This window comes from Culex quinquefasciatus, chromosome 1 (assembly GCF_015732765.1).
Source record: "Culex quinquefasciatus strain JHB chromosome 1, VPISU_Cqui_1.0_pri_paternal, whole genome shotgun sequence".
NCBI classification, from domain to species: domain Eukaryota; kingdom Metazoa; phylum Arthropoda; class Insecta; order Diptera; family Culicidae; genus Culex; species Culex quinquefasciatus.
The window spans coordinates 18,541,118-18,555,140 of record NC_051861.1 but is presented as its reverse complement, the minus strand read 5'-3'; the positions used below and the strand labels follow the sequence as shown (position 1 = coordinate 18,555,140).

The 14,023-nt window shown below is 47.9% G+C and overlaps 2 long non-coding RNA genes across 3 annotated transcripts; both read left to right on the top strand.

Moving 5' to 3' along the window:
• Nucleotides 1-1,379: 1,379 nt before the first annotated feature.
• Nucleotides 1,380-1,880, top strand: LOC119766665. The gene is made up of 3 exons (XR_005277040.1): nt 1,380-1,565; nt 1,634-1,704; nt 1,764-1,880. It is a non-coding gene; the product is annotated as an uncharacterized LOC119766665 (long non-coding RNA).
• A 7,367-nt stretch (nt 1,881-9,247) lies between these two features.
• On the top strand, nt 9,248-13,765 carry LOC119766674. Of its 2 annotated transcripts, none has more exons than XR_005277049.1 (3): nt 9,248-9,429; nt 13,341-13,427; nt 13,498-13,765. It is a non-coding gene; the product is annotated as an uncharacterized LOC119766674 (long non-coding RNA). The 2 variants fall into 2 exon arrangements; XR_005277048.1 differs by lacking the exon at nt 9,248-9,429 and adding an exon at nt 11,499-11,680.
• The last annotated feature ends 258 nt before the right edge of the window (nt 13,766-14,023 follow it).

The following is a 14,023-nucleotide window of genomic DNA, read 5'->3' as shown; positions in this document are numbered from 1 at the left end:
CTGGTTTTCCCTAACACGAGTCCGTCGAGTGCCCTAATGAGGTAATTACCCCGAGGGTGTTTTGTTCCCTAAACGGAAATGGTTGCTCCTGATGGGATTAGGAGGGACATAGCTAAAAAAAAACGATCTAGTGCAGCTAATCGAGCGATTCCATTACGACGCCTTCTCTGGTCCAGGTTCTGCTACCAGTTGGACATTACCAAAACTACTTCCCAAGAGAACTTTCAAGCCCATCGTGTTAGCATCTGACCCTAACCCCGACAGTCGGTTCTTTCGGAGCTTCGCCGACTTCTCCTTTGACGTCGTTCAGATGCGTTTTGTTTGTTTGGTGTGTCCTGTCATCGTCGTACTGATCAGAATCCCCCGAAAGCTACTTCTTTTGGCATCAAACGTTGTTGTTTACATTTTGTAAACTTCTGTACTCTTCTCTAATGTACTAATCCATCGTTTAAGCAATTAGACTAATGTTGTTATCAACCAACGGATCAGTAGTTGTTATTTTCGTTGAGTTTCTGCACAAGAAGGCAGTATTAATTTGAAGAATTAGTGAAAGTAAGTCCAATTACCAACGGAAGGCAAGATTTTTTTTTATGGTTAGCTAAATTATTTTGCTATAATTCAGATAATGCAGAGTAGGCTTATGCAAATGATGCCAATCGTAGTACCAATGTAACAAAAATTGTAGCAATGAAGACAAAAAAAATATGATAATATAAATAATGTATGATGAAAAAAACCAAAAAAAGAAAGTGAATATAATAAATGTATGCAAATAAACAACAACCCAAAATTGTGTTTTCAATTTCTCCGAGAAACTCAACTCTTCTTTCAGAACAAAAGTATCTAATAACTACAAAAATGCAATGCAAATCAAAAGAAATGCAAATCTAAACAAAATCAGGCAAATTCTTCCAAACCAATGCTACTAAAAATCAAAAAAAAATCAGAAAATCATGCCAAAAACCAAAAAAAATAGAGTACAGTAGATGCCTTGTATTGTTGGGCGCCAGTAACGAGTACATAAATGAACAAACATAAAATAATATTTAAAGAGGAACTGCACTTGGCGTTTCTCAATAGAATCTAATTTAATAACGCCACGAGGTAGGCAATGAGAAACTGACATACAGTTTCTCAGATTTGAATTTAAATGAGATCCAACGTTCTCCAGAGATACACTACAGCTTGTCGATCATCTTGGTGGCCGAGTGGCATAAAATCTGCCTTGAGGTGGGGTCATCAACCGGATTCGGGGAGTTCAACCTGCTAAGATCTTCCGAGGGGAATTCGCAAACTCGCGGTTTCAGGGAAGACGAACTAGCTGTTCGGGGTGAAACGGGCGAGGGTTTCCGAACGATTGTCCTACGCCGAAGGTATGAGATGGATTGAAATTTGAGTTAAATCGCTCAATTTCTCTTCGCGAGGAGTTAAGCGATTTCCGGGCTCAGGCTTTCTCCACACCGCGGCGTTCTGACTTGAAACCCCAGCGGCTCACTTTATCCAGTTCCGCGAAGGAGGCTACAGGTGTCCTTTTTTCTAGTGCGCGTCGTGATCTTTCTAGTTAGGTAATTTAATTCGTGAGTTTGTCTTTGGGTTGTTTTAAGTTGAAGTTTGTGTCCTTTCCTGTGTTTAGATAGCTAGAAGCTTAGGGCCGTTTTCGTGTGGCGGCAGTAGTGTGCTCGCGTTGGAAAAACAGGTGTTTCGGTAAGGTCTTGTGCTACCTCCATGTGCCAGTGCTCAGTGCGTTCTTTCCCCAAGTGTAGGCCACGCTACAGGCCCAATCCACTCGCCGTCACGCTGCGAAACGCCCCTGGATCGACCCAGGACATCACCAGCCCAGGCCCGGCAACGCTACGCCGGACGAACCGCGTACGTCACCACACGTGGTTCGGAACTGACCGGCTTCCGCCGGAGAAGGACGGTAGCAACCGTCAACCATCTGCGTCCACCACATCGGCCACGCGCAACCGCAACCGAGCACGTGCGTCAGTATCAGCCCGACCTCGCTGAGGTCCGAGCAGCGGCCCGCCTTCGAGTGGCGGCCACGATAGGTTCGGCGTGAAACCACGTTGAGCAGCAGCAACAGCAACAGCAGCAGGGAGTAGTCGTTTCAGCATTCGCTGGCGGCGTTCGAGATCCGGTAGGTGAAACCACCGCGACCAGAGCAGCAGGAGAGCACCAGGTAACATCCGCAGCAGCAAACCGTCGAGTTCGGCGGCCACGTGATCAACGCACTCAAAAAGGGACGTGAGTAGAACGCATGTTTGATTAAAGTGATAAGTCCATGGCCCACTTGCCCGCAACCTAAAGCCCCCAGGTGCGAGGCCGATTACACGTCCTTTGACGTGCCCAAAACCGTCCCGTCTGAGCACCCCTTGACTTAAACGCATACACCAACATAGAGCGCAAAACATAAGCACAAAGTAGAAACCCGAAACACACGACAGATACCAGGCTAACAGGGAAAGGAAGAGGGGAGGACCGCCGGCAAAAACCGAAAATGTGCACAAAACAATGAATGAACGTTCAAACACCAACACAAATGTACCACACACTTCTGTAAAATAAACACTCAACATCAACACCAATGTCGACTTTAGTCTAGACACCAACCAAACTCTAGCTACGGACTGATCCTTAGGATGGTCCAAAAATAAACTCATGATTAGTTCGCGATCGTAAATAAATGTAGTTTTACTCTATTTTCTATTTTATTCTATTTTTTTTACTGGAGAGGTTGGGCTCCTTTCTCCCACCGGGCAACCATTGCGTCTTTTCCGGCTCTTGGACAAATTGGGAAACTGGAAGGGCCAAGGGTGATGACTAGCTGCGGGAAGTTCTGAGTCTTCCTCAAGTGGATATCTTTTCTTGGATTTTCTCATTGGGTAATTGTTCGGTAATGTTCTCGCTTTGTTTTTCGGCCGTCAGTGAACTTCCTTTCCCCGTTCCGGGATAAACTGAACCCCTCTGGAGGTCTCAATAGCTGGGCAAACTGAAAACAGGTGGATGGTCTCCCTCAGGAGTGGCGCTTAAGCCATCTCACTTACCATCGGGAAGTTCGACAAGCTGGCGTGCTATAACTGGCGCCCAACGTGGGGCGATGGATGTAACGAGTACATATGGAGTAAAAGTACAGTCGGTATGATTGGGAAGTAGAAATACCTAAACTGTATTAAACGTACACGCCGCAGAGTAGAGCTTTCTTGCTGAGTGACCTTTGCTCATTCCTTTGGTCACTCAAATGCCGAGTACCTTTTGCGCCAGTTATCCCAAAAGCTTTCCGTTCAACCAGATGGCCGAGTGGTTTAAACTCTGCTCTTGAGGTGAGCCAGCACAGGAGATCGGGGAGAGCCAGCCGCACGAATCTCGCGAAGAGTTTCGCGTTTTCGCGGTTCGGGGTGATGAGATCGCGGAGGTAGTAAAGCGGTCCAAGGGAATGACAAGCTATTGTCCAGGGTTGGTAACCGTGAGAGGGAACGGAATTCGGAACTGAAGCCTCTCATAAGTCTCGGCGTTCTGATGACGCGCCCAACGGTTCACTTTTAACAGTTCCGCGGAAGAGGCACCAGTGGCCCTCGATTGTGCGCGTCTCGTGATTAAATTGTAGGTTTCTAGTTTTCCATGAGTTTGTCTTTTAGGTTATCCCAAGTGTAATGTGTTTCTCTGTCCTTTCCTGATTAGCTAGTTTAGCGAGATTAGTAGATCGATCTAGTGCCGTGTCGTGTGCGTGTGTGAAGACCGTGTGCATGTGCGTTCCAGAAATCCTGGTAAGTGCGCTGACCACCTCGTGGTCACCTGTGCGAGTGCCAAGTTAACATCTGCCCCATGACCAGCTCTGCATCCACCGCCACGCTCGTCAAAGACGGCCCGAACTACCGGGGACCAGCTACCGCTTCGATCCGGCCGCAACGCCCACGCCGCCGAAGGCCAGCGCTCGCCAAACCGCGCTCGGCAGCGGAACTGTACGGCCACGCCGTAACAGGACAGCAGCAACCGTCACCGCAGCGTCCTTGAATTAACCGCCATCGCGATCAGCATCCGCCATCGCGATCGCCAACCGCCATCAACCTAACCTGGAAGGTTAGAAACCACGTGAGTGAGGAGGGAGAGAAGTCCGGCCTCGAAGGCGGACACGCGAACCGGCAACCAACAACCAGCTAACCAGCGTTCCAGCCGAGCAGCAGCAGCAGATCTTCAAAAGTAGGTCGTCGAGGTTCCCTCGCAGGTGCGACCAACCACGTGCTCGAGTCCCGTCCGGTGCTAACCGGAGAGCAGCAACAGCAGCAGCAGCAAGTGATGACGTCGTAGACGCCGTCCGCAGCGAAACACCGACCACCAAACCACCGAGTTTCTTCGAAACCGTCGATCAGCAGCAGCAGAACAGGTATCGAGACGACCACGTGATCGTCGACCGCGAACGCCAAGCAAACCGTGAGTAAAGCATGCTTTAAGTGATAAGTCCATGGCACACTTTTCGCCCGCTACCAACCTTACCAACTAGTAGCGCGGCGCCGCGTCTGTCGAGACTGTTCCGACTCGCCTAAAATGAACACATAAAACGCACATAGCACACACACCTAAGCCGAAGAAGAGAGAAGAAGGAAGACAAACACACGGTAGAATCTGAACTGAAGTAACAGGATCTCAGGGAAAGGAAGAGGGGAGGATCGCCGGCAAACACAAACGTACGTACGTAAACATGAATGACTCACTGTAAAATAAACGAACACAAAACACTACAAATGTTTTTCCTACTGCACTTAACCTAGACACACAGTAGCTATAAAACAAACACTTATGCTAGGGTGACCGAGAGAGTCGGCTCATGTTATTCGCGACCGATTAAATAAATGTAGATTTTCTTTCCTTATTCTATTTTACTTTATTTTTCTACTGGAGTCAGGGCTCCGAATCCCTTGGACCACTGGCTATTTTTCTGTTGTACTGTTTCAGGTGGACTGTTGAAGGCCGCAGGTGATGAATCACGCCCTGAGGTCTCCAGTCCGTTTCCGGTTTCTTTTCAGCTACACTTCCTGGGTAGTGGCTTGGTACGCTAGTCGGAGTACCTCCGACGCGTTTTACACCCCCACAGAACTCCCTGTCCCGAATCGGGATTACTGAACCCCCCTCGAGAGGTCTCTACGGCTGGGCAAACCGACAAACAGGTGGATGGTCTCCTTCGGGAGTGGCGCTTAAGCCATCTCACTTAACCATAGGGGAGTTCGATAGGCTGGCGGGCTATAACTGGCGCCCAACAATACAAGGCATCTACTGTACTCTATTTTTTTTTGGTATGATTTTCTGATTTTTTGATTTTTGGTAACATTGGTTTGGAACAATTTGCCTGATTTTGTTTAGATTTGCATTTCTTTCTGATTTGCATTGCATTTTTGTAGTTATTAGATACTTTTGTTCTGAAGGAAGAGTTGAGTTTCTCGGAGAAATTGAAAACACAATTTTGGGTTGTTGTTTATTTGCATACATTTATTATATTCACTTTTTTTTTGTTTTTTCATCATACATTATTTATATTTTCATAATTTTTTTCATTACTTCAATTTTTGTAATATTGGTACTACGATTTGTATTATTTAATAAGCCTACTCTGCATTATCTGAATTATAGCAAAATAATTTAGCTAACTATAAAAAAAAATCTTGCCTTCCGTTGGTAATTGGACTAACTTTCACTAATTCTTCAAATTAATACTGCCTTCTTGCAGAAACTCAACGAAAAGAACAACTACTGATCTGTTGGTTGATAACAACAATAGTCTAATTGCTTAAACGAGGGATTAGTACATGAGAGAAGAGTACAGAAGTTTACAAAATGTAAACAACAACTTTTGATGCCAAAAGAAGTAGCTTTCGGGGGATTCTGATCCATACGACGATGACAGGACACACCAAACAAACAAAACGCATCTGAACGACGTCAAAGGAGAAGTCGGCGAAGCTGGAACAGGGAAAGAACGAAGTCTGCAGTGGAAATTACTCCGAAAGAACCGACTGTCGGGGTTAGGATCAGATGCCAACACGATGGGCTTGAAAGTTCTCTTGGGAAGTAGTTTTGGTAATGTCCAACTGGTAGCAGAACCTGGACCAGAGAAGGCGTCGTAATGGAATCGCTCGATTAGCTGCACTAGATCTTGTTTTTTTTTAGCTATGTCCCTCCTAATCCCACCAGGAGCAACCATTTCCGTTAAGGGAACAAAACACCCTCGGGGTAATTACCTCATTAGGGCACTCGACGGACTCGTGTTAGGAAAACCAGAATAAACAAACCAGCACTGAGGGTACCGAGTTGTACCACGCGCGATCGCGACCTGGGAGAAGCGGTTCGATTTGGGGTGATTTGTCATGTGTGTTCCAACCTTAAGTATGAGAAGATGAAGCAAAGAAGGAGCAGCTTAGTTGCGATGACTTCCAAAACGCCCGATGACTGTCGAGAGCCAGTAGTCACTTGTACTAAGATTGCACGAAGCTATGAATGAGCAAGTGATGACCTGTGTTAGTAGCCACCGAAAGGTGTGAACGAAGAAAGCGAGCCTGCGATGACTTCAACAGCGATCGATGATTGTCGAAAGCTAGTAGTGCATCTTTGGACAACGCCCACAAATCATCTCGAAATCGAATCAGACGATCCACATTTTCTAAAACCCAACGAGCTATGAATAGACTTCAACCGAAGAAGTGACCAAGGGTAGAACCGGTTCTACCACGCGAAAATACCAAATTTTGGGCCGAGTAGACACCACAAACCAAGACTAGCCTGACCGAGTCACAGCTAGCACGCGTAAAACGAAGAAGAGGAAGAAGATACGCAAAACCGAACGCGACGCGAAGAAGTTAGTGGTTAGTAGGGCCTAACGCCTAACCCTTAAACTAAGTTAGTACTAAACTAGGTTAATCTTAGATCTATAAAAACTCACAATCCGCTAGTCCAGTTGGAGGTGGATCATCCTTCCTTCCGTCGAGTGTGGGTGGAGTCCAAACTTCCGTCAGTCGGGGCGAGTCATCCTTCCGGCGAAGTGGGGTGAGGGTGGCCGAACATCGTCAGCTGGCCGAGCAAGATCGTCGTCACCTGTTTGCGTGGGAGGACGGCATTGTAATATGATCACTTTCATTATTAGTTTTCTTCTTATACTTACCTGAATTGTTGATAATTTTTCTACGAAGGAGTCGTATTTTCCAGTTTTTTTTCCTCATTTTCCGATGATTAACGATCCTTTCCTAATGTAAATAGTAGTTATAGTTTTCCCCCCCTTGTAAATAGTAGTTTAAGTTATAGTTAGTAAACAATCGAAACACAGCTGGCGTTTCGCTGGTTTGTTTACAATCGGTTTCCAAACAGAGTAGCTTTTGCACCATAGTTTTTTTTCCCAAAGTAGATTTACCACACCAATTTTTGCACAGATTTTCCCACCCAGTTTCCAATTTTTTGATAATTTCCCCAAGTAGTTTCAGCGCGATCGATTAGCCAGATTTTTCTTAGTTTTTTTTCCCCCGAGCGCTTATCAATCGCTAACGACAGGTTGTAGTTCCACGCCGCAGTAGGCCATGCCGCTGCGCTGAAAATAAACAAACAAAAACCAACTTAAAACCGATAGCTGGAACGATATGTCAGCTCGACTTTCCTCGTTTCCGTTGGGAACGGTTCTTCCGACCATCCCAGTCGTCTTTTCTGGCCATTTCACCTTTTTTTCCACAAAATTTTCCTCTAAAAACTTTCACTCGCGATTCTGTACCTGCGCCTGGCATTTTTTCCACTTTCACTTTCACATTTTTTTTCCTCCGTTGACAGTCCGATGACGTTTGTTTTGTTTGTGTGCGTAGCACCGGTAAAATGCGCAGGGTGATTGAGTGACAGATCCAGATCTTGGAGATGGATTCTGCATGGGTGAATTTTTTTGAATGCGAGGTGAGCGAATGGTTTTCTTTCTTTAGTTTGTAATTATGGTTAATTCTTCAAGAATTTCGTTATCGGATTTAATCCTGGTGTTTGAAGTTCTTGTAAGGAGGAATATTTTGCGTTTCGAATCATAATGAGTGTTAAATCGCGGAAATTTATTTCCGTGGCGGCGAATTATGAGGAGAAACAGACCTTTTCTGTCAGTGAAGTTTGTTCCCACAGACTCGTCTTAGTATTGGGCCGGGATTGCAAACTGAACTGACTAGTTCTTTTCGTGAACGTTGTTTTCGCCTATCGGCTTTGTCCTGGTGTAGAAGACACGCTTCGTTTACTGTGTTAGCTCGCGTAGGGTTATGCGCAAACTCTATGTCGATGCTATTTTTTTTTCGTAGTTTGTTTTAATGTTTTTATTTTGTAATTTTGAGTATGAATGAGTCGTCGTCATCAATGAACTGATCAGTATTTTTCTGGGTTACAAATTTCTTCACTGCTTCTTTTCCTTATTTTTTCTTTTCTCAATATTTTAATTAGAATTAGTTGTACATATTTAAACATTCAGCATGAATTTCTTTATTAAAGGTCAATTTTTTTCATGATTATTTTTTCAAAAGCCTTTGCCGTAATTGAGCCGGTTGATTAGAGTTAGGAACATTTGTAAATTGAATATTTTTTTTGAATTACTCGTTTTTTTTTGCATTTTCTCGAGGCTTTACTGTTGTTATTGATGATTTGAGTAGTAATTCGCTGGAGACCGGAGACTTTGGTCATTGATGGTTAGTAGCAGACTTACAACATCGTCGCTGACACTGTGATGTTGTCTGATCTGGAAAGTGAGACGGAGCTGACTGTTAGCAAGGACCTAACTTGTTAGTGAGTTGACAGTTCAGTGATGAACGTATATGACCCCGAAGAGAAACCCAATCATCAGTAGCACTTCTGTTTGGCCTACGAAAATTTGTTTGGTCGTTTTTCACCGCCGTGTTAACGCCAAACAAATTTTCGTACTTTTAGTGGGGAATGATGTAACGAGTACATATGGAGTAAAAGTACAGTCGGTATGATTGGGAAGTAGAAATACCTAAACTGTATTAAACGTACACGCCGCAGAGTAGAGCTTTCTTGCTGAGTGACCTTTGCTCATTCCTTTGGTCACTCAAATGCCGAGTACCTTTGCGCCAGTTATCCCAAAAGCTTTCCGTTCAACCAGATGGCCGAGTGGTTTAAACTCTGCTCTTGAGGTGAGCCAGCACAGGAGATCGGGGAGAGCCAGCCGCACGAATCTCGCGAAGAGTTTCGCGTTTTCGCGGTTCGGGGTGATGAGATCGCGGAGGTAGTAAAGCGGTCCAAGGGAATGACAAGCTATTGTCCAGGGTTGGTAACCGTGAGAGGGAACGGAATTCGGAACTGAAGCCTCTCATAAGTCTCGGCGTTCTGATGACGCGCCCAACGGTTCACTTTTAACAGTTCCGCGGAAGAGGCACCAGTGGCCCTCGATTGTGCGCGTCTCGTGATTAAATTGTAGGTTTCTAGTTTTCCATGAGTTTGTCTTTTTAGGTTATCCCAAGTGTAATGTGTTTCTCTGTCCTTTCCTGATTAGCTAGTTTAGCGAGATTAGTAGATCGATCTAGTGCCGTGTCGTGTGCGTGTGTGAAGACCGTGTGCATGTGCGTTCCAGAAATCCTGGTAAGTGCGCTGACCACCTCGTGGTCACCTGTGCGAGTGCCAAGTTAACATCTGCCCCATGACCAGCTCTGCATCCACCGCCACGCTCGTCAAAGACGGCCCGAACTACCGGGGACCAGCTACCGCTTCGATCCGGCCGCAACGCCCACGCCGCCGAAGGCCAGCGCTCGCCAAACCGCGCTCGGCAGCGGAACTGTACGGCCACGCCGTAACAGGACAGCAGCAACCGTCACCGCAGCGTCCTTGAATTAACCGCCATCGCGATCAGCATCCGCCATCGCGATCGCCAACCGCCATCAACCTAACCTGGAAGGTTAGAAACCACGTGAGTGAGGAGGAGAGAAGTCCGGCCTCGAAGGCGGACACGCGAACCGGCAACCAACAACCAGCTAACCAGCGTTCCAGCCGAGCAGCAGCAGCAGATCTTCAAAAGTAGGTCGTCGAGGTTCCTCGCAGGTGCGACCAACCACGTGCTCGAGTCCCGTCCGGTGCTAACCGGAGAGCAGCAACAGCAGCAGCAGCAAGTGATGACGTCGTAGACGCCGTCCGCAGCGAAACACCGACCACCAAACCACCGAGTTTCTTCGAAACCGTCGATCAGCAGCAGCAGAACAGGTATCGAGACGACCACGTGATCGTCGACCGCGAACGCCAAGCAAACCGTGAGTAAAGCATGCTTTAAGTGATAAGTCCATGGCACACTTTTCGCCCGCTACCAACCTTACCAACTAGTAGCGCGGCGCCGCGTCTGTCGAGACTGTTCCGACTCGCCTAAAATGAACACATAAAACGCACATAGCACACACACCTAAGCCGGAAGAAGAAGAGAGAAGAAGGAAGACAAACACACGGTAGAATCTGAACTGAAGTAACAGGATCTCAGGGAAAGGAAGAGGGGAGGATCGCCGGCAAACACAAACGTACGTACGTAAACATGAATGACTCACTGTAAAATAAACGAACACAAAACACTACAAATGTTTTTCCTACTGCACTTAACCTAGACACACAGTAGCTATAAAACAAACACTTATGCTAGGGTGACCGAGAGAGTCGGCTCATGTTATTCGCGACCGATTAAATAAATGTAGATTTTCTTTCCTTATTCTATTTTACTTTATTTTTCTACTGGAGTCAGGGCTCCGAATCCCTTGGACCACTGGCTATTTTTCTGTTGTACTGTTTCAGGTGGACTGTTGAAGGCCGCAGGTGATGAATCACGCCCTGAGGTCTCCAGTCCGTTTCCGGTTTCTTTTCAGCTACACTTCCTGGGTAGTGGCTTGGTACGCTAGTCGGAGTACCTCCGACGCGTTTTACACCCCCACAGAACTCCCTGTCCCTGTTAGTAGCAGACTTACAACATCGTCGCTTACACTGTGAAGTTGTTTGATCTGGAAAGTGAGACGGAGCTGACTGTTAGCAATGACCTAACTTGTTAGTGAGTTAACTTGTCAGTGATGAACGTATATGACCCCGAAGAGAAACTCGATCATCAGTAGCACTTCTGTTTGGCCTACGAAAATTTGTTTGGTCGTTTTTCACCGCCGTGTTAACGCCAAACAAATTTTCGTACTTTTAGTGGGGAATGATGTAACGAGTACATATGGAGTAAAAGTACAGTCGGTATGATTGGGAAGTAGAAATACCTAAACTGTATTAAACGTACACGCCGCAGAGTAGAGCTTTCTTGCTGAGTGACCTTTGCTCATTCCTTTGGTCACTCAAATGCCGAGTACCTTTGCGCCAGTTATCCCAAAAGCTTTCCGTTCAACCAGATGGCCGAGTGGTTTAAACTCTGCTCTTGAGGTGAGCCAGCACAGGAGATCGGGGAGAGCCAGCCGCACGAATCTCGCGAAGAGTTTCGCGTTTTCGCGGTTCGGGGTGATGAGATCGCGGAGGTAGTAAAGCGGTCCAAGGGAATGACAAGCTATTGTCCAGGGTTGGTAACCGTGAGAGGGAACGGAATTCGGAACTGAAGCCTCTCATAAGTCTCGGCGTTCTGATGACGCGCCCAACGGTTCACTTTTAACAGTTCCGCGGAAGAGGCACCAGTGGCCCTCGATTGTGCGCGTCTCGTGATTAAATTGTAGGTTTCTAGTTTTCCATGAGTTTGTCTTTTTAGGTTATCCCAAGTGTAATGTGTTTCTCTGTCCTTTCCCTGATTAGCTAGTTTAGCGAGATTAGTAGATCGATCTAGTGCCGTGTCGTGTGCGTGTGTGAAGACCGTGTGCATGTGCGTTCCAGAAATCCTGGTAAGTGCGCTGACCACCTCGTGGTCACCTGTGCGAGTGCCAAGTTAACATCTGCCCCATGACCAGCTCTGCATCCACCGCCACGCTCGTCAAAGACGGCCCGATCTACCGGGGACCAGCTACCGCTTCGATCCGGCCGCAACGCCCACGCCGCCGAAGGCCAGCGCTCGCCAAACCGCGCTCGGCAGCGGAACTGTACGGCCACGCCGTAACAGGACAGCAGCAACCGTCACCGCAGCGTCCTTGAATTAACCGCCATCGCGCACAGCATCCGCCATCGCGATCGCCAACCGCCATCAACCTAACCTGGAAGGTTAGAAACCACGTGAGTGAGTGAAGGTTAACCCTTGGGAGAGAAGTCCGGCCTCGAAGGCGGACACGCGAACCGGCAGCAAACAACAACCAGCTAACCAGCGTTCCAGCCGAGCAGCAGCAGCAGATCTTCAAGCGTAGGTCGTCGCGGTTCCTCGCAGGTGCGACCAACCACGTGCTCGAGTCCCGTCCGGTGCTAACCGGAGAGCAGCAACAGCAGCAGCAGCGAGTGATGACGTCGTAGACGCCGTCCGCAGCAAAACACCGACCACCACCGAGTTTCTTCGAAACCGACCCGCAGCAGCAGAACAGGTATCCAGACGACCACGTGATCGTCGAAAGCGCCCGCACCGCAAACCGTGAGTAAAGCATGCTTAAGTGATAAGTCCATGGCACACTTTTCGCCCGCTACCAACCTTACCAACTAGTAGCGCGGCGCCGCGTCTGTCGAGACTGTTCCGACTCGCCTAAAATGAACACATAAAACGCACATAGCACACACACCTAAACCGGAAGAAGAAGAGAGAAGAAGGAAGACAAACACACGGGAGATTTTGGATGAAGTAACAGGATCTCAGGGAAAGGAAGAGGGAGGATCGCCGGCAAACACAAACGTACGTACGTAAACATGTATGACTCACTGTAAAATAAACGAACACAAAACACTACAAATGTTTTTCCTGCTGCACTTAACCTAAACACACAGTAGCTATAAAACACTTATGCTAGGGTGACCGAAAGAGTCGACTCATGTTTTGGTCGCGACCGTTTAAATAAATGTAGATTTTCTTTCAATATTCTATTTTACTTTATTTTTCTACTGGAGACAGGGCTCCGAATCCCTTGGACCATTGGCTATTTTTCTTGCAGATCTGGTTCAGGTAGACTGTTGAAGGCCGCAGGTGATGAATCACGCCCTGAGGTCTCCAGTCCGTTTCCGGTTTCTTTTTCAGCTACCCTTCCTGGGTAGTGGCTTGGTACGCTAGTCGGAGTACCTCCGACGCGTTTTACACCCCCACAGAACTCCCTGTCCCGAAACGGGATTACTGAACCCCCCCTCGAGAGGTCTCTACGGCTGGGCAAACCGACAAACAGGTGGATGGTCTCCTTCGGGAGTGGCGCTTAAGCCATCTCACTTAACCATAGGGGAGTTCGATAGGCTGGCGGGCTATAACTGGTTAGCTAGTTAGCGAGATTAGTAGTTCGAACTAGTGCCGTGTCGTGTGCGTGTGTGAAATTCTGCCGTGCATGTGCGTTCCAGAAATCCTGGTAAGTGCTGTCGTTGGCCACCTCGTGGTCACCTGCCCAGTGCGAAGCCTAACTTCTATCCCGTGACCAGCTCTGCATCCACCGCCACGCTCGTCACAGACGGCCCGAACTACCGGGGACCAGCTACCGCTTCGAACCGGCCGCAACGCCCACGCCGCCGAAGGCCAGCGCTCGCCAAACCGCGCTCGGCAGCGGAACTGTACGGCCACGCCGTAACAGGACAGCAGCAACCGTCACCGCAGCGTCCTTGAATTAACCGCCATCGCGATCAGCATCCGCCATCGCGTTCGCCAACCGCCACCAACCTAACCTGGAAGGTTAGGAAACCACGTGAGTGAAGAGGAGAGAAGTCCGGCCTCGAAGGCGGACACGCGAACCGGCAACCAACAACCAGCTAACCAGCGTTCTCGCCGAGCAGCAGCAGCAGATCTTCAAAAGTAGGTCGTCGAGGTTCCCTCGCAGGTGCGACCAACCACGTGCTCGAGTCCCGTCCGGTGCTAACCGGAGAGCAGCAACAGCAGCAGCAGCAAGTGATGACGTCGTAGACGTCCGCAGCAAGAACACCAACCGACCACCACCGAGTTTCTTCGAAACCG